This window comes from Herpailurus yagouaroundi, unplaced genomic scaffold, assembly GCF_014898765.1.
Source record: "Herpailurus yagouaroundi ecotype Mexico unplaced genomic scaffold, PumYag 100, whole genome shotgun sequence".
Taxonomy (NCBI): domain Eukaryota; kingdom Metazoa; phylum Chordata; class Mammalia; order Carnivora; family Felidae; genus Herpailurus; species Herpailurus yagouaroundi.
In genome coordinates, this window is record NW_024412391.1 from 62,718,978 (window position 1) to 62,739,924 (window position 20,947).

Consider the following 20,947-nt stretch of genomic DNA (forward strand, 5'->3'; position numbering starts at 1 on the left):
ATGCTCTGTCTCTCTCTGTCCCAAAAATAAATAAACGTTGAAAAAAAAAAATAAGACCTCACCAGCCTCGTTTAAGACAGAAAGTGACTGAACCTATTAATTAATTCTGGTTATGAAATACAGGCGCACTAGATATTTCACAGCCAAATCTGTTATAGGCAGCCCTGATTTACACACATGCACTTAATAATGAACCACATTTGGGGAGAGAAGAGGAGAAAGGAGAGAAAGTAAATAGTGAGAAACTGAAGCCATCTTTCTGAAACAGTTATCACCAAAGGAACGAATAACCTAGAAATGTGTCTTTATAATGGGGAGAGGATAGCTATCTACAAATGTACGGTTAATAAATTACTGGTTCCCAGCTTAACCCAGTGACGTCTTCTGAGAAGACTCTTAACCCAGCTAAGTAAAGATAACCTATTTCTTTCAAACTAATTTGGGATATATTTTCATTTCTCACACAAGCAAAAAAAATATTAGCTTAATAAAATGAAACTAAACTGTACAGTTAAAACTTAAGGTACATTTGGGGTTAAAAAGATTTGTGAGCTGGCCTGGGAACACAGCCAATACTTTTTTATACTGTTTCAGTAAGAGGGAAAAAAAAAAAAAATGTGTTCTGAGTTCCAAACAGCTGCCTTACACATAAACTTTGGAAACACAATTGGCTCATGTGCTGGAAACTATCTGCATATAGGTTAGGTTTCATGGGATTCAATTTGGCCCATGGCATTTCTGAGTATGTTTAAGAATAAGTCACTTTGTATTAGGCCTCTTCCACTCAGATAGTGCAATTTCAAAGACCTCCAGCTTGTCCAGAGCTGAATTAGCTTGCTTAACATTTTAAAAATCTATAGCAAAGCCAAAAGAAGGGCTTCAAGCTACCAAGCTACTTTTTTTTTCTTCTATGAATCAACTAAACTTCCTTTATCACAGTGATTCACATCAATTTAGGGACTGAAGTACGATGTCACTACTTATTTGATTTAGAGACCACAGCAATTTATATACCCAGCGGAATTTAAACAGTGCAACATAGTATTTGCTTTCCAAATTAAAAGAAGTAAGAATTAATGTTTGAGACTAGCTAAAATTACCTGGAAAACTTTCTGAGGGTCCTGAAAAATATGGATCAAGAACTATTTGTAAATAGGGATATCTCAGATACTATCAACCCAACAACAACGCCAATGCCTATATTGAAACAGGTAAGCAGGTAGAGGGTATACAGTCACTGCCATATCACCACAGAACTATAATTATTAACAGTGTTTTATTTATTTATGAATTATTTTAATGTGCCTCAACTGAATAGCTAAGATAAGCTGGTTGAAAATACTGTTAGCTATGTCAAGGACCAGCATGACTCTACCAAAGACATTTATGTCTATTCCCCAGAACCTGAGAAAACAAAACAAGAAATGTCAGTGTACTTTTAGAAGAAAAACAAGGATGAAGTTGTGTTAAAATGACTTAACTAAGGATGATCCATCAGTGCCCTGGTGTTTCTAGGGTAAATTCATCAGGAAAAAAAGGTCAAAACCTTCTCCAGCACCCTTCCTCTGGATACATCATCCACTCTCACAGCCAGACAATCCACTCTATGCAATGCAAGGAACTATTTTTATAGGACAGCTCTTTCCACACAGATGTCCTGCCATCAAACTCACTGTAGAATATAAATATCACACTCAATTTGTCAACAACCAAGCCCACCATCTGCCTCAGAATTACTCCCCTAATTTCCATTCTTTATGATTACCCCGGTATCTCAAACTAGAAACTTTTGTTTACCATTTACATCAGAATTACCTACAGTACCTTTAAAAAATGCAGATTTCCAGGGCGCCTGGGTGGCTCAATGACTGAGCATCTGACTTTGGTTCAGGCCATGATCTTGTGGTTCTTGAGTTCGAGCCCCGTGTCAGGCTCTGTGTTGACAGCTCAGAACCTGGAGCCTGCTTTGGATTCTGTGTCTCCCTCTCTTCTGCCCCTCCCCAACTTGCGTGCACGTGTGTGTGTGTGTGTGTGCGTGTGCGTGCGCGCACGCTCCCTCTCTCTCTCTCAAAAGTAAATAAACATTAAAAAATTTTTTAATAAAAATTTTTTAAAATGCAGATGCCCACCCTCCACCCATCCTTCCAAAATCAGAACCTTAAAAAGTGTTATCGGGGACTTTTTAACAAGCTCCTCAGGTGATTCTTAAGCACATTCAAATTTGAGAACCTCTAGGGTTGATTCATCCTTTAACTCATTCAGTTCATCTAATATCACATCCTTTCTCTTGCAAATCCTATTACTGTCAGAGTCTAAGAACCTGAAACTACAATCCATTTCTTAAATGGTGCCAACAATTGCTCAAATTGAAATTTCTAAAACACCATTTTTTGTTTTCCCTTCTCTATGACTTGTCTTGACTTACACACCACAATTAAAACTCATCTTCCTAATGTTTGAGACCTCTTATAATCTGATGGATCCCAAGGTCTCTCTCTTATCCCCCATGAACTCTCTACTCCCATCACAAACACTGATTCAAAATGATAATTCCTACTTCCATGACTGTACTCATCTTAGTCTGACATACTCCACCACGGACAACTGAATTCCCCCCAAATCTATAATATCCACTCCTCTCTTATCAATGTATCCCTCAAAGGAAGGCTCACGTCCCAAACACCCTCCTGGCTCTCAACACGTCACATTACTGCGATTGTTTTCAGATTTTCTCTTGGCCTTCTATTTGCTCTACATCCTCTAAACAACAATCTTACTAAAAGCACTTTTTAAAAATCCCTCCCTTTCTCAACAAAAGGCAATAGTGGTCCTTATTACCCCTTCAATTATGTCCACATCCCAGGGCTAGCATAAAAGGCCCCATCAACTACACTAGATCACATAACTCCAGCTCTCCCTGAAACATGACTTTATTCAAGCTACTCTTCTTATCTAGGAAGGTCTTGTCCTCCCACTCTACCAATCCAAAATCCCATAGTTCTTTCAATACACAGGATAAGACTCCGCATCATTAGTTAAATAAACAGGTTGGCCCTTTTAACTATAGGCATTTCAATCTAAGGCACAAAATAACTGGTTATAACAATAATAACCAAAATACACAAACACATATATTACTTTTATGATGCAAGTGGATATATTTTTCACTTTGTTTTGTGAAGTTTCCTTGTTTTCACAGTTTTTAAGTAAACGGACAAAAATCTCATAGGGCAAAAAACTGAAGAAATTGAAATCTCACCAGTGTTTTAAATAACTGAAACATTGAGGAAATGTAGTAATTTCTACTTCTTTTTTTTTTTTAATTGCTCTGTCCAGGAAATAATCATTTTTTTTGCCATTAAAAATCTAAATACTTCATTGGTTTTTATATACTATAATGGATTGGAAAGAGCATGCGACTTGGAATCAAAGTGTGTATTAAATTCAGAATGGAACAACTTTTGGGCAAGTCCCTCCATCCAAGATTCAATCTTCCTGCTGGTAACATTGTAGCTACCTGATCCCTTGACATGGTGACACTGAACATTCAGATCATCAAAAGCCTACAGTATTTCAGGCACTCTGAACCTATCCCCGGATTAATCTTCCTCAGGGCCAGGCCAGGACACCCCTACTGCAATCTATTTAACTGGCCATTCCTTTTCTTCCTGCTCAGAAAAACCAGTTCCTGAGAAGAAAAACCAAATCCAGGAAACACAGCTGGAACAAGTTAGTATCCTAGCCACTCTGGTAATGCTAGAAAAATCATAGATCTATTATTCATGGGATAATGCCCAGCTACTTGTGACAAATTGAAGGTTGAGAAAATATTTGCACAAAGAGCCATCATACGAGCTGACTTAGGGCCAAGGTGGAGGTCACTGCCAGAGAATGACCAGCCTGTCACATTAGTAGCAAAAAAAAAAAAAAAAAAAAGTCCTAACAGCATAAGTTAAGAATGCATTGCTTCAACTACAAAAGGTTATGTCCCTTCTCTCTGTTCTATGTTTGATTTGCATCGATGTCATAAATCATGAAAGCTAAGGTCAGTATGAATCTTACCCACTTACAGATCTGGAACTAAAACGCAGAAGAGACAAACTGCCTAATTATAATAACAAGACCTTGAAATAATATGTACAAAAACAAGGACATATGAAAATACAGACAACTACATTTATGAATTAAAATTAAATGTTGTCTTCATGTCCCAGAGTCACCTTCTATGTATGCCTCTATCATTGGCCTGGGCAGAAATCTCTCTGTACTTTTATTTTAAATCAATTCACTATGAGACTACAAACTAGGTAATAAACTATAGATCCGTATGTAAGAAAATAACATAAGTGGAGTTTTTAAAAATGGAAGACTTCTTTCAAGGCAGATCTTTAAACCAAGCTTAAAAGGAAATGATGGTTATAAAAGACAAGAAAGAAACTAAGAGGAGAAGAAAGAATTCTTATATCCTGACCAATTTCAAAAACCCGGATATTTCAATTTATGGACAAAGACTGTTGTATTTTCCTTTTTACCAGCACTAAATAAGATTTTTATACTTCAACTAGATTATTGCTTCTACAAGTTAGAATAACTCTCAGATCACCTTTTTTGGTTGTTGTTTTGTTTCTCCAGTGACCAGCAATCACTTGCAAATACTCCTATGGGAATATCACCATGATTACTACAGATTACCACAAATGAAAGATTCCAAAGTTACATACACTTCCCCTGCTTATAAAGGATGAACAGAAAACTGTGCATTCTGAGGCGCCTGGGTGGCTCAGTTGGTTAAGCGTTCGACTTCGGCTCAGGTCATGATCTCACGGTCCGGGAGTTTGAGCCCTGCGTCGGGCTCTGTGCTGACAGCTCAGAGCCTGGAGCCTGCTTCAGATTCTGTGTCTCCCTCTCTCTCTTCCCCTCCCCCATTCATGCTCTGTCTCTCTCTGTCTCAAAAATAAATAAACATTAAAAAAATTTAAAAAAAAGAAAACTGTGCATTCTCACAGCAAAAGCAAAAATCAACAAGTGGGACTACATCAAACTAAAAAGCTTTTGCACAGCAAAGGAAACAATCAACAAAATGATAAGGCAATCTACAGAATGGGAGAAAATATTTGCAAATCATATTCTGATAAGTGTTAACATCCAAAATATATAAATAACTTATACAATTCCATAACAAAAAAAAATTCCATTTTAAAATGGACACAGAATTTGAATAGACATTTCTCCAAAGAAGACCTACCAATGGCCAACAGATACAGGAAAAGGTGCTTAACATCACTAATCATCAGAGAAATGCAAATCAAAACCACAATGAAAGTACTACGTCATGTCTGTCAGACTGACTATCATCAAAAAGGCAGGAGATCCCAAGAGTTGGCAAGGATGTGGAAAAAAGGAACCCTTGTACACTGCTAGGAATGTAAACTGGTGCAGCCATATGAAAAACAACATGGAGGTTCCTCAAAAAAAAATTAAAAATAGAACTACCATATGATCCAGTAGCTCCACTTCTGGGTAAATATCCAAAGGAAATAAAAACAGGATCTGGAAGAAGTATCTCCACTCCCGTGTGTATCGCAGCATTATTCACAACAGCCAGGGTATAAAAACAACCTAACCACCTAACCGTCCATCAGTGGATGAATGGATAAAACTGTGACACACACACACACACACACACACACACACACACACACACACACACACACCATGGAATATTATTCACCATGAGAAAGAAGGAAATCCTGCCATTTATGACAACATGGATGGACCATGAAGACAGTATAAGTAAGGTAAGTCAGGCAGAGAGAGAAAAATACTATATGATATCACTTACATTTGGAAACAAAAAAAAAAGTCAAACTCAAAGAAACAGAGTGCAGAATGGTGGTTACCAAAAGGTATGGGTCAAAAGGTACAAACTTCCAGTAAAATGAATAAGTTCTGGAGATCTAATACATTGTGATTACAGTTAACAATCCTGTATTAGATTCCTCAAAGTTGCTAAGAGACTAGATCTTAAATATGCTAACAAAAAGAAATGATAATTATGGGACCCGATAAATGTGTTAGCTAATGCCACAGTGGTAACCATACTGCAATGGATAAATGTATCAAATCAAAACATGGCACACCTTAACGTGACACAATGTTATATGCCAATTATATCTCAAATAAAAAAGAAAGAAAAAGGTGAGGCCAAGACCCTCAAAAGTAACCAAAAACAAAAACAAAAACATAACAAAAAAACCTGCATCTCCTGGCATGTCTCCTGGAGGAAAGTTGCCCTCCACACACTTGGTGCTCAGCCAGTGCATCATAGTCTGATGGGAATTGTGGTCAAGATTCAAGCTCATAACCCCCCTTCCAGCCATACCCAGGCTGAAGCTGGCCATGACTATGCAGTACAGAGATCTGCATCTCTACCCCCAAAGAACTCCATTCTGAGACTTTCTCATCAAGAGACCCTCAGCCTAGACCATTCCCAGGCATTTCCTTGTGAGGAGGTATTTAAGTGCCCAAAACTTAAATGATTATTAAACAAATAAAATAAATTTAAAAAATTAAGTTTAATTTCTTCTTGAAAAAAAACTGAATTTGGGGCGCCTGGGTGGCGCAGTCGGTTAAGCGTCCGACTTCAACCAGGTCACGATCTCACGGTCCGTGAGTTCGAGCCCCGCATCGGGCTCTGGGCTGATGGCTCAGAGCCTGGAGCCTGTTTCCGATTCTGTGTCTCCCTCTCTCTCTGCCCCTCGCCCGTTCATGCTCTGTCTCTCTCTGTCCCAAAAATAAATAAACGTTGGAAAAAAAAAAAAACTGAATTTGCTCATGCTGATCCCAAATACTTTTTAAAGTGACTAGTTCAAGTAAGAGTTTGAGTAAGAGTTAAGAGTTATTTTTAAGCTTAATCAGCTTGTTTTACATTCTTCTGCAATGAGAAAAACAACTAGGAAGTCTGACAGTGAACAGTAAAGAAAAAAAAATGTTAGTCTTTTCTTGCTCAGTCAACTTTAACAATCCATTTAGCCAAAATTTTAAACATAAAATGATTACCAAGTAGCTTTGATTATAAAGTGTCATCTACCCATTAATCTAGTTGGCTGGCTTCCAGAGGGTTGCTTAAGCATGTCATTTTCACCATGAGATTTTCCCAGACCTCCCTTTCACCCACACCCTGGCCCAAAATGGGTGAGGTGCCACCCCTCAGTGGTCCACCAGCATTCAGCGATTACCACCCTCTGGGCATGCACAACTCTGGCTTCTATCTGTTAACTTACGATTCTGCTTTTTTCCCCTTCTCCCTACCTTCCTACTAGTCTCCGAGCTCCTCTGAAGATGCACTATCCCCAAATCTTTGCACAAATCTGCCACAGATTAGATACGCAGCAAACATTTGCTGAATGAGAACACACACACACACACGCACACACACACACACACACACACACACACCCCTTAGAGTTTAAATGGACAGAGATCGTCCAGTCTAAATCTCACTTGCCATGTAAGAAATCAGAGATATAAAAGGTTTAAATGCTAGAGCCAGGATTAAAAAACCCATTTCCACTACACTTCTAGGCATACATCCAAAAGAAATGAAAACCTATGTCCCTACAAAAATTTATACATAAAGATTCATAGCAGCATTATTCATAATACCCAAGAAGCTAAAACAATGGCCATCAACTAATGAATGGATAAGTATATATGGTATTTCCGCAGAAGGGAATATTGTTTAGCCATAGAAAGGAATAAAGTATTGATACATACTACAACATGGATAAACCTTGAAAACATTTTAGTATGTGAAAGAAGCCAGACACAAAAGACCACATTCCTTACAACTGTTTATATAATATGTGCAGAGCAGGAAGACTGAGACACAGAAAGTAGATTAGAAGTTGCCTAGGATGGGGTGATAGGGACAAGGGGAGTCACTTGGTATAGCATTCCTTTTAGGAGTGATGAAAATTTCGAAAATTGCTTGTGGTGATGGTTGAGTAATTCTGTGAACATACTAGAAACAATTTCATGGTATGTGAATTGTATCTCAATGAAATTATTACAAAAATAGTAATTATAGTTGGAAACTGATTTATCTGGCATAACAGAATTTTGAAATTCTCATCCACAAACTTTCATTCCATGCTTCCCTAATGCAGAGTAAGTGTTGCTTAATTGATAAAAATCTAAAATTCATTTCAAATGCCTAAAATGTCATATTTACATCACACATGCACAAAAACACTATATTTAAAGATGTTTTATATTAAAGATATTTTATTTTCATATTTAGAGAGTTGGCTGTCCATGTAAAGGCTATGTGTGTCTATAAACCTGGATGCTTGATTCCTCAAGGATCTTGAATAGAGATGTTTGCTATATTTAAAAGATTTTTATTTGGAATGTTAAATGATATGACTTCATATATTCAAAAGTAAACTGTTGCAGTAAGAAACCATACATGAAGAGGAAGCAAATCCAGGAAAGAAAATTTCTTTCTCTAAGAGGTACTATGTATTATCCCATTATTCTGTGGCAAGTCTTCGGCCTCCATGGAAATTCACAGACACAGAAATTCAAAGGAACGGTGTTAATATGCTAGACTGACTCCGGTGGGAATATACTCAGTCCCTTCATACTCAAGCCAATGACAGTGTAATTAGTCAGAGTCCCAAGAACAAGTCTAAAATTAAGGTGGATTTCATTGCACTGACGGTATATTTATTTTTCAGAATCCACATGCATAATCTCAATGTATTTTTTTAAATGTTTATTTATTTTGAGAGAGAGAGAGAGAGAGCACATGTGTGTGTGTGCGTTGGGGAGGGCAGAGAGAGAAAGAGAGACAGACTACCAAGCATACTCCATGCTGTCAGCCCAGAGCCCAACGCAGGGCTCAATCCTACGAACCATGAGATCAGGACCTAAGCCAAAGTCGAGGGTAGGACGCTTAACCAACTCAGTCACCCAGGCGCCCCTCAATGTATTTTTTTAATGCAAGACGATTTTGCTAGCTATTTATCTGAATCTCCAACTTGAGAGTTTTTTTTTTTTAACTTGAATACTATATGCTTATAGATAGAACTCTAGATTTTCTCCTTGTATGGAATGACCTCTATGTTTCTTCAAACAGAAAAGTGAAGTTTTCTTATGACGAAGAGGTTAAAGAAATCCAATTTCGGGGCCTATGTCATAAACCCCAACATAAGGGAAAACTCTTTTTGAATGTTTGTAAAACTATTGAGTGGATTTTTTTTTGAAACCTACTAGTTTCAACTGACAACCCAATATAATAATATCAAACAATCCTGCTTTATCATGAATTTCTTTAAAAACCTAAGAACAGCTAAGCCACTAGAACTGACAGTTCTAGTGTCAGTTGATGAAATTAACTGATGAAATTAATTAATAACATATCTGAGTGGTAGCACATTTTTGTGACTTATAAATTTTAGGAACAATAAATCACACAGAAATACAGCATGGACTTATGTAAGATGAGCTGGATATAAATGAGTACTTTTTTTTTTTAACATTTTTATTTATTATTGAGAGACAGAGAGACACAGAGCATGAGCAGGGGAGGGGCCGAGAGATGGAGAGACACAGAATCTGAAGCAAGCTACAGGCTCCGAGCTGTCAGCACAGAGCCCAAAGCAGAGCTCGAAACCCATAAACTGCGAGATCACGACCCAAGCTGAAGTCGGACGCCAACCGACTGAGCCACCCAGGCGCCCCTAAATGAGTATTCTTTAAACACCCATTCTATACAAAGGATGGATACTCAGGTGGACTGTAAGAAAAAGCCGGAGGAGGATTCTAGGGGAATGAGTACTGACACTCCCGATAGTTGATTAGATTTCAGTTAAGAGGAGGGGATTCGTTGAGCTGCAATGAATCCCAGGAAATCCATTTGAATCTAAAGTTGTTAAGTTTGCATCCTAAAACACACTGAAGATTCAAAAGATAGATTCAATGTATCTATCACAAGATGCATATTAGGCACACATGGAACATTCAGGTATTTCTGTAACAACCAACGAAATTCATAAATTGAGGCAAAATGAGCATTCTCTGACATGCGGATCCTTGGGATCAGCCCAAATACATGGGTTGAACCAACAAAAATTTGTTCTAGGAGATGTGCTCAAATCACAAGTAAAACAAGAGTGTGTTACAGGGCTAAGGCAAGCATTTTCCAAATACTTCAACTCAAACTTTAAATAGTAATTTGCTGCCTAAGAAACCATTTACATCCAAATTTGGCCCTATTTGCTACCACAGTGGGTAAAATATTTCTAAGTAGTTTCTGCAAAGGGGGCACCAGTTGTTTCTAAAATAAACCTTAACTCCTTAGATGCTCAAATGTCCCATGGATAACCAGCTGGAACTCCTAAACCTAATTTTCTATGAATAAGGAACCTCATAGTCTTCTGTTTTGTTTAAAAGATTATAGTTTTTCTACTCTCAATTAGCCTGAGGTAAGGACTCAGGTTATTCATTTTTTAAATTTACTCATTAAAAAAATAATAATAACCTGTCCTACCCAACCCACTGGGTAATCAGAATAATACACTAATATTACTAGTCATGATACCATTTTGAAAAGCATAACACTTGATAGAGCCACAAGATAACCCAGTTATATGAAAAACAAGCCACCCCTCATAAGGCTCAAGTTTCCCTTTTAGGTGTAGAGGAGAAAAAAACTTTTCTTCTACTCTCGTAGGTTCAGTAATGATTAGCCTGCAAATTAAATTAACAAAAGAGATTAACAGGAGACAAGGCATCCAATTTTTATTAATATCTTAGGTGCATGGGAGGTCACAGAAAAGAAGTAAAACGAGGAAGTACACTCAGGGGCTTATATAACATTTTAACAAAGAAAAGGGGATTGAGACTAAGCGACAATTTGTGGGTAAGCAGCTAGAAAATATATGGGGGAAACTAACGGAAGGGCTATTTTAATAAAGTTTATTTATGCAGACTCATCTCGGTACCAACTCCCCAAATCCAGCGATAGGAGTCACCCTCTTTCTTCTCCATGGTACAGTACGAGTGATACCTTCACAACAGAAATTTACACCCTGCTTTTTAGGCAGATACGGGAGGGACAGAGAACTCTTCATGCATCTTCTGACTGAATTTCCTTCAGCTCAAAATAATCCTTACACCAAAGCAGTGTAGCGTATTTTGGGGTAGCATATCCTAATCCGCCTCAAGGGCAAGTCTATCACTTTATTGGACACTTTTTGTTTCCTTTCTATGAAGCAGAAGACAAACCAGAAACAGAAAGGTAGTGACCTTAGGAGTCTTCCTTCCAGACTGTATCATATCATTATTCAACTCTCCCCTTTACCTATTAAAACAAACGTATATAGTGAAAAACCTACGGATGCAAACCTATGGATGCATCCTGCAAGTGGATGCCCGCACTACAGAACACGCATCTTTCCCTGCCAACAAGTGAGTCTATAAAACCAACAGGGGCAATTCAGGAAATGCATTACACTTGGCTTTTCTACTAACACACTAGCAGGGAAAGCAAGCAAATATGAGGAAACATCAACCAGAAGAAACGTATTTTTTAAATGGCCACAATATCCATTTTATTGTCATGTGTCTTCTGACAAGGCAGAGAAAGAGATCTGGACACAGATCTAGACTCAAATTCTGGCTCCACCATTTCACAGGTTTATGACCTTTGGCAAGTTCTTATCATCTCTGAACCACTATCTAGCTATAAATAAAGACACTTTATGAGGAACTAATAACACCTACCTGGCAGGTATATGGTAAGAATGAAATAAAATTTAAGTTGGATAATAAATGTACAACACCTGGCAAAATGTAGGCCTTCGTGTTATTTCCTTTATCTTCCCCTATTTTCTAAAAAGATTTTAGAATTCTCTTTTCATTTTATTTTGGACCTAAGCCAAAAGGAACAGGCACTATCATTTATAATATGAAGACGCTTTAGGACTAGCGACAGCACACCTTTGAGAGCACTTTCTACCCACCCCCCCACTTCTATCCCCCAGTAGAGAGAACATACACAAACCCTTGAAGAAGGGTCAAGAGACTAACAGAGGTCAGTGATCATTTTTAACCATTTTTACTTAATATCTGTACAATGACTTTGAAAAAAATTTGTTAATGTTTTATTTTATTTTTGAGAGAGAGAGAGAGAGAGAGAGAGAGACAGAGTGTAAGCAGGGGAGGGGAAGAGAGAGAGGGAGACACAGAATCTGAAGCAGGCTCCAGGCTCTGAGCTGTCAGTGCAGAGCCCGATGTGAGGCTGGAACTCATGACCTGAGCTGAAGTCAGAAGCCTAACCGACTGAGCCACCCAGGCGCCCCTAGTATCTGTACAATGACTTTGGTAGTTGTACCTGAACAAAGTCTTAAGAGAATGCCAGCATTCTATCAGATATTTTTAATATCAGTAAGATTTCTGTGCTCCAGCCAGACATAAAGAACATTCAAAAAAAAAAAAAAGTTAATTCCATCAATTTAAAAGGTCTTTAAAGTCTGGGGAAAAGATATTTAATTATCTTATGATCCAAAGAAATACAAAATCCAACTTCGCATTATAGATTACATTTTCTACTTGAGTAGAATAGGGTTGTGGCCTATATGGTTAAGAAAGGACCAACTTGGTATGTCCCTGTTACCTATAAATAAAGTTTAATGTATCTATGAAATGAACTGACAAGAATCTGACAAGCATCCTGCTCACATTCCTTATGCAGTCCCAAAGACTGAGAAAATTACTTGCAATGACATAATCCTAAAGAGATTTATAATTAAATGTAAAAATATTTAGGAGAATCAAACTCCTATCATTACTATTTTATGATAATAAGTTCAGTTATGTCCTAAGGATTTACAACATTTTTTTAACATTTATTTATTTATTTATTTTGAGAGGGAGGAAGGGCAGGGGGAGAGGAAGAGAATCCCAAGCAGGGTCCGCACTGTCAGTGCAGAGCCCAGTGCAGGCTCGATCCCATTAACCATGGGATCATGACCTGAGCCAAATCAAGAGTCAGACACTTAACCGACTGAGCCACCCAGGTGCCCCAAAGATTTATAACTTATAAGAGAATTTGGTCTATTAGAGTGATAGGTCAGTCTTGTTATTTCAATCAAAATACAAAATTGAGTAACTGATTTAGATCAATGATCGTTAAGTCTTCTAACTGTATACATAGTGTTGACATATGAGGGGAACTTTGGAGTCACCATATTTATAAGTTTAACTTGTGAGATGTGTAAGAAATATGCTGGTTCTCAGAAACATATTTAAGTCAAATATAATAAATTTTATATAGACTTTTAAATGGTTTAAAGTGTTTTAATAATTATTTTTGTTTTTCTCAGAGAGAGAGCAAACGTGCAAGCAGGAGAGAGAGGCAGATGGAGAAAGAGAGAGTATCTTAAGCTGGCTGCATGCCCAGTGCAGTGGCCAACACGAGGTTCAATCCCACAACCCTGGGATCCAAACCTGAGCCAAAACCAAGAGTCGGATGCTCAACCAACTAGGCACCCCAAATGGTTTAAGGTGTTTAAGTTTGTAAACGGACTAAGTATCATTCAAAACCTTTAAAGTGTTAAAATTTGATAGACCTGTAACAAGAATAATATGATTTATATAAACTGAACTTACACATCAAAGGTAAAACTAGGAATTTGAATCTTAACTTTAAATATTAATTTTTAACATCCATATGACACCTGGATAATTTTTTCTGCACACAACCACTATGCTCAGGGGTGCTAAAAACATTATATTAAACAAGGCAAATTTAATGACAGTCTTAAAAGTGGCCACTTCTACAGAATAGGAATTCATTTAATCCCTACAGCTATCGGTGGTTACTAAATATTGAAAGTATAAGTAAATGACCCCTTCTAAAAGTAAAATGAAAAACTTACCAATCTTGACACTTTCTTTGCTCTATTATATCCAAACTAAGTCTAGAATGTGATAAAGAAAGAACACTCTAGATTTAGTTTAGATATAAATGAAAACTTTTATTCTACTTTCTACTGGTTGTTCATTAACTATTTTCATTAACTTTGTAGTCATTCATTAAATATTTTCCCAACTTTGTAATCCGTAAAATATATAACTACATTCATCTTTGGTATTTTTAAACCATACTACTATTACAAAAGCCCTTAAATGGAATTTGGGCAGCCATACAGAAAATGTTTCCTTTCTTTGAAAATAACCAAGTCAATTTAAAAAAGAAATTGTCTATATAATCTGGGATTTTAGCCAGGTTTTAATTTTTATGAATGGGCATAAATGTATAATCAATGTAACAAAAATGCAAATGCAATCACAAAGCTTAATTTTGCTGATGACTTAATGAAGCTACAGTATAATAGCCTCAGAGCCTTAATTTCATACAGACATTTGTTAAGTTTTAGGGCTCAACTCTCACTTATTCCTGTAATAACTCCCACAGTACCTCCATAACAAATAACAACAACCAACAAAATGTCTGAATGAGAAAATGTACGCATTCAGCGAGTGAACATTTTTGAGCACCTGTCTTGTGCCTATGCCCTGGGGATAAAGAGGTGAATGAGAGAGACAGTGTCCTGGAGCATATTTTTAAAGGGGTAAATGCTAAGTATGTTTTTAATGTTTATTTATTTATTTTGAAAAAGAGACAGAGAGAGAGCAGGGGAGGGGAGGGGCAAAGAGAGAGGATCCCAAGCAGGCTCCACACTGTCAGCGCGGAGCCCAACATGGGGCTCAACCTCACAACTGTGAGATCATGACCTGAACTGAAATCAAAAGTCAGACACTTAATCAACTGAGCCACCCAGAAGCCCCTAGAGCATAAATTCTAAAAGGAGAGAAACAGCTGAAGAAGATAACATCAGGTATTGATAAGTTCTACTGTGGAAACAAAAAGTGTGATTTGACAGAGGCTGAGAGGCTAATGTGAACTGGAGAACAGGGAAGGCCTGTGACCGGGATATCAGGAAGCAGCCACACAGATGTCTGGAAGAAGGGGGAGGTTCAGGCTACAGAGACATCTAGTTCAAGGCCAGAAGACAGATGCAAGAATGGAGGCCACAGTGTCAGCTGCCAAACTTATAAACTACTTACAGTAGGTACCTGATTCACAAATTTTACCTAGCTTCTACTGTGTTCTTGGCAAGTGTTGGGGGGGAGTGGGGTCTACTGAGACCAGCAACATTTTAGGCATTTTCACACATTATGTACAAAGCACACATTATGTCTTACCTTTGGTGGGTACTTATAAGTCACACTTACAGCTGATTAATGATTAATAAAATATAAATGCCTCACCCACTAAGGCACTTCTTAACATCAAAAAGATTATTAGTGGCTTATAAAATTTCTACTCAGAAATCATGATAGCAGACCTATCAAATCTACAGATGCTTTCTCATAATAACTTGGCCAAAGGTAGCAAGAAAACTTTAAATTGTTTCACTTAGTATGGCCTACTTCCTACTATTACTGTTGTTCCTACAAAAAGAGGTATGGTGAATGGGTTCCAGCAAAGTTGGCTAAGTGTGGTAACCCAGATACCAATTTTTACCTGCACCAAAGCTAATCACTATATGTCCCTTTGACAGCAACAGAAAGAATAATAATCCAGATTCCTTTATTTGTTCAAGGACAAAAGTTTAATGTCAAAGGTAACAGACAATATACAGAAAATGAATTAAAGATAATGTAGTTTTATTAACACCCTAACCTTTGGAACCCAGCACTACCCACACAACAATACCAGCTAATCACACTTCCAACTGCCTACAGTTATGGCCTTCATCCTTCCATCAACATTCCCCAAGAACATTCTTTTTTCTTTTCTATTCAGCAGAATCACTTTTTTAAAAGTATTTATTTATTTTTGAGAAAAAGAAAAAGAGAGACACAGCACGAGTGGGGGAGGGGCAGAGAGAGAGGGGCAACAGAATCCGAAGCAGGCTCCAGGCTCGGAGCTGTCAGCACAGAATCTGATCTGGGCTCAGACCCACAAACCATGAGATCATGACCCGAGCCAAAGTCAGATGCTTAACCGACTGAGGTGCCCGGTGCCCCCCGCAGAATCACTTTTTTACAAGACTCTCCCTTCCTTCAGACACAGTCTTCCAAGAATGCTGTCAGTAATATTGACAGTGTTGTACTCAGAAACACAAAAATTTTTAAGGGATGAGGAACTCTGGGGTCGACCCTGGTCAGGGATGATGGCTGAGTAGCTTGGCTGGAATCTGAGCTGTCCTATCCCTTTATGCTATGAATGACTGAGGCAGAAACTATCTTCCCCTTCAGCCATCTGATGCACTGCCAAGAACAAGTCCACTATTAACAGATAAATCTGCTGCAGTATGCTTTTAAAAGAATAGACATAAGGAATCAAATTATCTACTTATTCCAAAATAAGACACAAAACTTGAGAATTCTGTGATTTAATAAGTCTCATACATGCTAAAAAAAAATAATAAAGAAATACAATGATAATTCTATTTTGAAACATATATTTAAATATAATGGAAACCACTCTGATGTGAAACAATTTATGAAAAGAAAAACTTATGTACACTGATATCTGGGTATAAGAAACTACAGGAAAGTAGTTATCTTCTAATAACCCACATCTTTGCAAATACTGACAAATGAAATTTTGAATCTAAATTTTCACACTAACTCATTTGATTGATTTTTACTGAAACATTGGTTAAAGCCCTACTACACACTCTGAACACACACTGAGCAAGGGACTGTGGAATAATGAAAGATAAGCCTTGCTCTCAGGGGGCTGGCAATCTATATATACACTACTTTTATATTTTAAGTAAAAAAGTGAGTATTCATAAAAAATAGTTAACATAAAGCCATTAGGCATGAGAATCAAGAAGAAAGAAAAGTTACTTAAAGATAGCAGTATGATGACAGAATTATTTGAGAAAAAAACTCTGATACACTTACTAAGGTCATTTGCCTTTGTACCTGGAAGTGTAACTCACAGGGACAAAATCCACATTCTGGAAAACACTTTTTTACCACTGCTGCATCAAATTTATAAAATTTCCTATTATAAATTTTAACCAGTCATACTATACTGCAACTTCTCTTGACCTACCAATATTAATCATTTGGTAACAACTAAAACATGAAAGAACTCAATTAGGTAGTATTTCAGTACTGTACAAAAATAATCCATTTGTTTAGTCAAATTGAATATGACAAAATAATATGATATGCAAAATGAAGAATTAAATTAAGAAATCGAAATATGTACACAAAATGAAAGATTTAAAATCCTACTCTTAGGGCACCAGGTGGAAGTTATATTTTTGTTTGGAAATAAACTGCAACCCAAGAATATTAACACTCAATATGTTTCCAATAAGAAGGTTTCTTACTTGCAGCTAATTTCCCTTGAAAGGTTGTGTAACAAACCAACTTTGTCCTTTCTGAAATACCCACAGGTACTTTAGAACAAGGGTTCACATAGCAACAAAATGGACCATCCTGGAAAATTAGACATGCCTACTGAAATGACTGGCTTAGAAGTTTATCCAGCAGCATTCACAGATGGAAGGAATCCAACCAAGCTGGGGGCCAGAAGTAACTGGAGAACACAGCATCAGGAAGGATAGAGTGAGCAACATTGTGACAGTTACAGGCTGGCAGGTAGACAGTCAGGCCTGGCAGCAGATAGCGAGATCCCAGCTCAGGTTGCCAAGGTACCAGGAAGGCAGATAACCAAGCACAGGAGGCAAGACAGAAAGTTTCATCCTCCAACAGCAGCATGAACACCTAATTTTCCCCAACTCAATTCAATATAGCCCCAAAGCCTAAGTCAGGACTGGTTCAAAAGTGGGGCATGTTTATGGGAATCTGGTAGAATCTGGAGACACTTAGTCAAGCACGTTATCACAATGTCAGAACTACAAATACACAAATAAAAATTTACTAAGTCCCATTTCTCCCTCAAATAAGCATTGATTTTTTAAAACCAGCAGAAACAACGTATTTGCAACTAATGAGAATGGACTAAGAACATCTATTCCTCTTTTATGAGGAAATTCGCTGCCAAGACAGAGGAACTAAGAAAACTAACACAAGTCGGGTTCAGATATTTTTATAGGACAGAAATTAGAGCAAAAAAGAAAGTACTATCCAGTGGGAATTAAAAAAAAAAAGGAGGACTATTCTGGGCATTTTGTAATAGAAAAAGATTCTGAATCTCCTACAGGCTATTCTTGATTATCCATGCCACAGGAAGAATACAGGGGTATGGATAAAATGAAGCAACAGATATTACAAAAATCATTTCACTTTGATACACATTTTAAGAAGCAAACATTTTACACTATATTTGTTTTATTACAATATGAATCAGGTAGTATGCTTTTAACGTTGCTTAAAATAAGCATAAATTTTCAGGTAAAAATCCTTAATACCAATAGTCCTTTATTAAAGGAGGTACACTTCAGGAAAAAAGGAAATTAATCCCAAAGGAAAATCTGGAATACATAAATAAATTGTGGAAAAATAAAATGAAAAATAGGTATGTAAATTGTACAAAAATAATGACAGTGTTAATAATAATTGCCTAATGATAAGTTTTTTAAAAGACCTTAAATATGGACTTTATAAACATAAGGTGTAATAAAAATTATTTTTGTGGTTCAGAGGGGAGTAAAACCATTGAATAACGTTAGACTTTAATATATGTATATATATATATATATACATATATATATATACATACACACATATGCATGTATACGTACATAAACACATAAAAACATATATTTCTAGAGTAACCAATTAAAAATGACCCTATAACTTACAAACTGGTGGAGAATACAACACAAGTCAGAAGAAAAAATTAAAAACGAGAAGAAAAAAGGAAAAACAGCAAACGTGGGGGTATACACAAAAAGTGCTCAAAATAAACACAAATACATTAGTAATCATAATAAATGTAAGTAGACCAAACCCCCTATTTAAAAGAAAAGTTTGACTTTTTAAAAATCCAGTGGTACATTGTTCCTCAGAAATGCCTAAAACATAAGGACACAAAAAGTTTGCAAGCAAAAAACTTTTTAAAAAGATATACAAGGACTACAAAACAAGGCTGATATAGCTATATTTGTATCAAACTTAATAGACCTTAAGCAGAAATAATGCAATGACATATAATAATATATAAGGAAAGGTTGACTTAAAGAAAATATAAAGGAAAACGTAACAACTCAAACCTTGTATATACTTCACAAATAGCTTCAAAATACATAAATAAAAAAATGTCAGAGAGAAATACAATTCTCTCACTTTTTAAAAAAAAAATTTAATGTTTATTTTTCAGAAAGAGAGAGAGAGAAAGAGAGAGCATGAGCGGGGGAGGGACGGAGACAGAGGGAGACACAGAGTCCAAAGCAGGTTCCAGGCTTCAAGCTGTCAGCAGGGAGCCCTATGCGGGGCTTGAACCCACAAACCGCAAGATCATGACCTGAGCTGAGGTTGGATATTTAACCGACTGAGCCACCCAATTCTCTCACTATTAATATATAAAGCTAACAAAACACTCAACAAACATAAGTATCAAACTTGAGTTAACGTGCACATACAGAAAACTGCTGTCATGAACCAGAGACTACCAATTCCTTTCTAGCATAGAGAATAGCTACAAAAACTGGTCATGCTAACTGTTTTAAAGCCAGTCTTAATTTCAAAAAAAAAATCAGTATCATATAGACCATATTTTCTGATCATAATGAAGGCTAAGTTCAAAATAAATAATAAAGACCCAAATAGGGGATATGAATTTGAAATTTTTAGAACACACTTCTAAATAACTTAGGGGTAAAGGAGTAATCACAATAAAAGCCAGGAAATACTTAAAAGTGAATAAAAACATATTAATATACAAATTAGTGAGAGTTAGCTAAAGCAGTACATAGAGTAAAATTCAGTCCTAAAATCTCATATTAGAAAGGAAGACTGAAAATTAATGAGCTAAAGGATCAAATTAAGAATTTACAAAAATAAACACCCCAAAAAAACAAGGAAAATGGAAGAAAAAATAAACAGCAGAAATTAATAAAACAAAAAATAACAGAGAAGATCAAAAGAGACACAAGTTAGTTTTGTTGAAAAGACTAAATATGGCATATCTGGGATAAATTAATAAGACAAGTTAGTAATATTAAAAGCTACAGATGCAGCAGAAATTTAAAAATGAGAGTATATTATAAACAACTTTACGCTAATAATTTTGAAAACTGGACAAAGTGCACAATTTCCTGGAAAATATAACCTACATTGACCAAAACATAGCTTTTAAATTAAGAGTGCCTGGGGCGCCTGGGTGGTGCAGTCGGTTAAGCGTCCAACTTCAGCCAGGTCACGATCTCACGGTCTGGGAGTTCGAGCCCCGCGTCAGGCTCTGGGCTGATGGCTCAGAGCCTGGAGCCTGTTTCCGATTCTGTGTCTCCCTCTCTCTCTGCCCCTCCCCCGTTCATGCTCTGTCTCTCTCTGTCCCAAAAATAAATAAACGTTGAAAAAAAAATTAAAAAAAAAAATTAAGAGTGCCTATAATCTTTAAGATATTGAATGAAAACTTTAAATCTCACAAACAAAAAAAAAAAAATGTCTATTTACACTCAAGAAAGATATCAATCCAGTGTTACACAAACTATTTCAAAAATAGGAGAGGACCGCTGCCTGGGTCCCTTGCATGAGAATGATATAACCCTTATACCAAAACCAAGCAAGGACAGTAGAAGGAAGAGAAATCATGGGCCTCTCTCACTCACAAAGACTGAATGGTGCAAGCCTCCTGAAGAAAATGTTAGTAAATAAAAGCAATCAGTTTATTTAAAATGTAACAAAGTTAGATTTAACCCAAAAATTCAAAAGCACCTTAACA

At 36.7% G+C, this 20,947-nt stretch overlaps 1 protein-coding gene and 1 long non-coding RNA gene across 18 annotated transcripts in view; both read right to left on the reverse strand.

Annotated features, from left to right (window-relative positions):
• Positions 1-5,849, reverse strand: part of LOC121028722 (uncharacterized) — a 19,014-nt gene extending 13,165 nt beyond the window's left edge. The window contains exons 1-2 of the long non-coding RNA XR_005789403.1: positions 5,839-5,849; positions 3,518-3,524 (exon numbers count right to left, since the gene is read on the reverse strand). This is a non-coding gene — a long non-coding RNA (uncharacterized LOC121028722). The remainder of the gene's footprint in view (positions 1-3,517; positions 3,525-5,838) is intronic.
• Positions 1-20,947, reverse strand: part of PPP1R9A (protein phosphatase 1 regulatory subunit 9A) — a 323,453-nt gene that overhangs the window by 261,430 nt on the left and 41,076 nt on the right. The window lies entirely within an intron of this gene.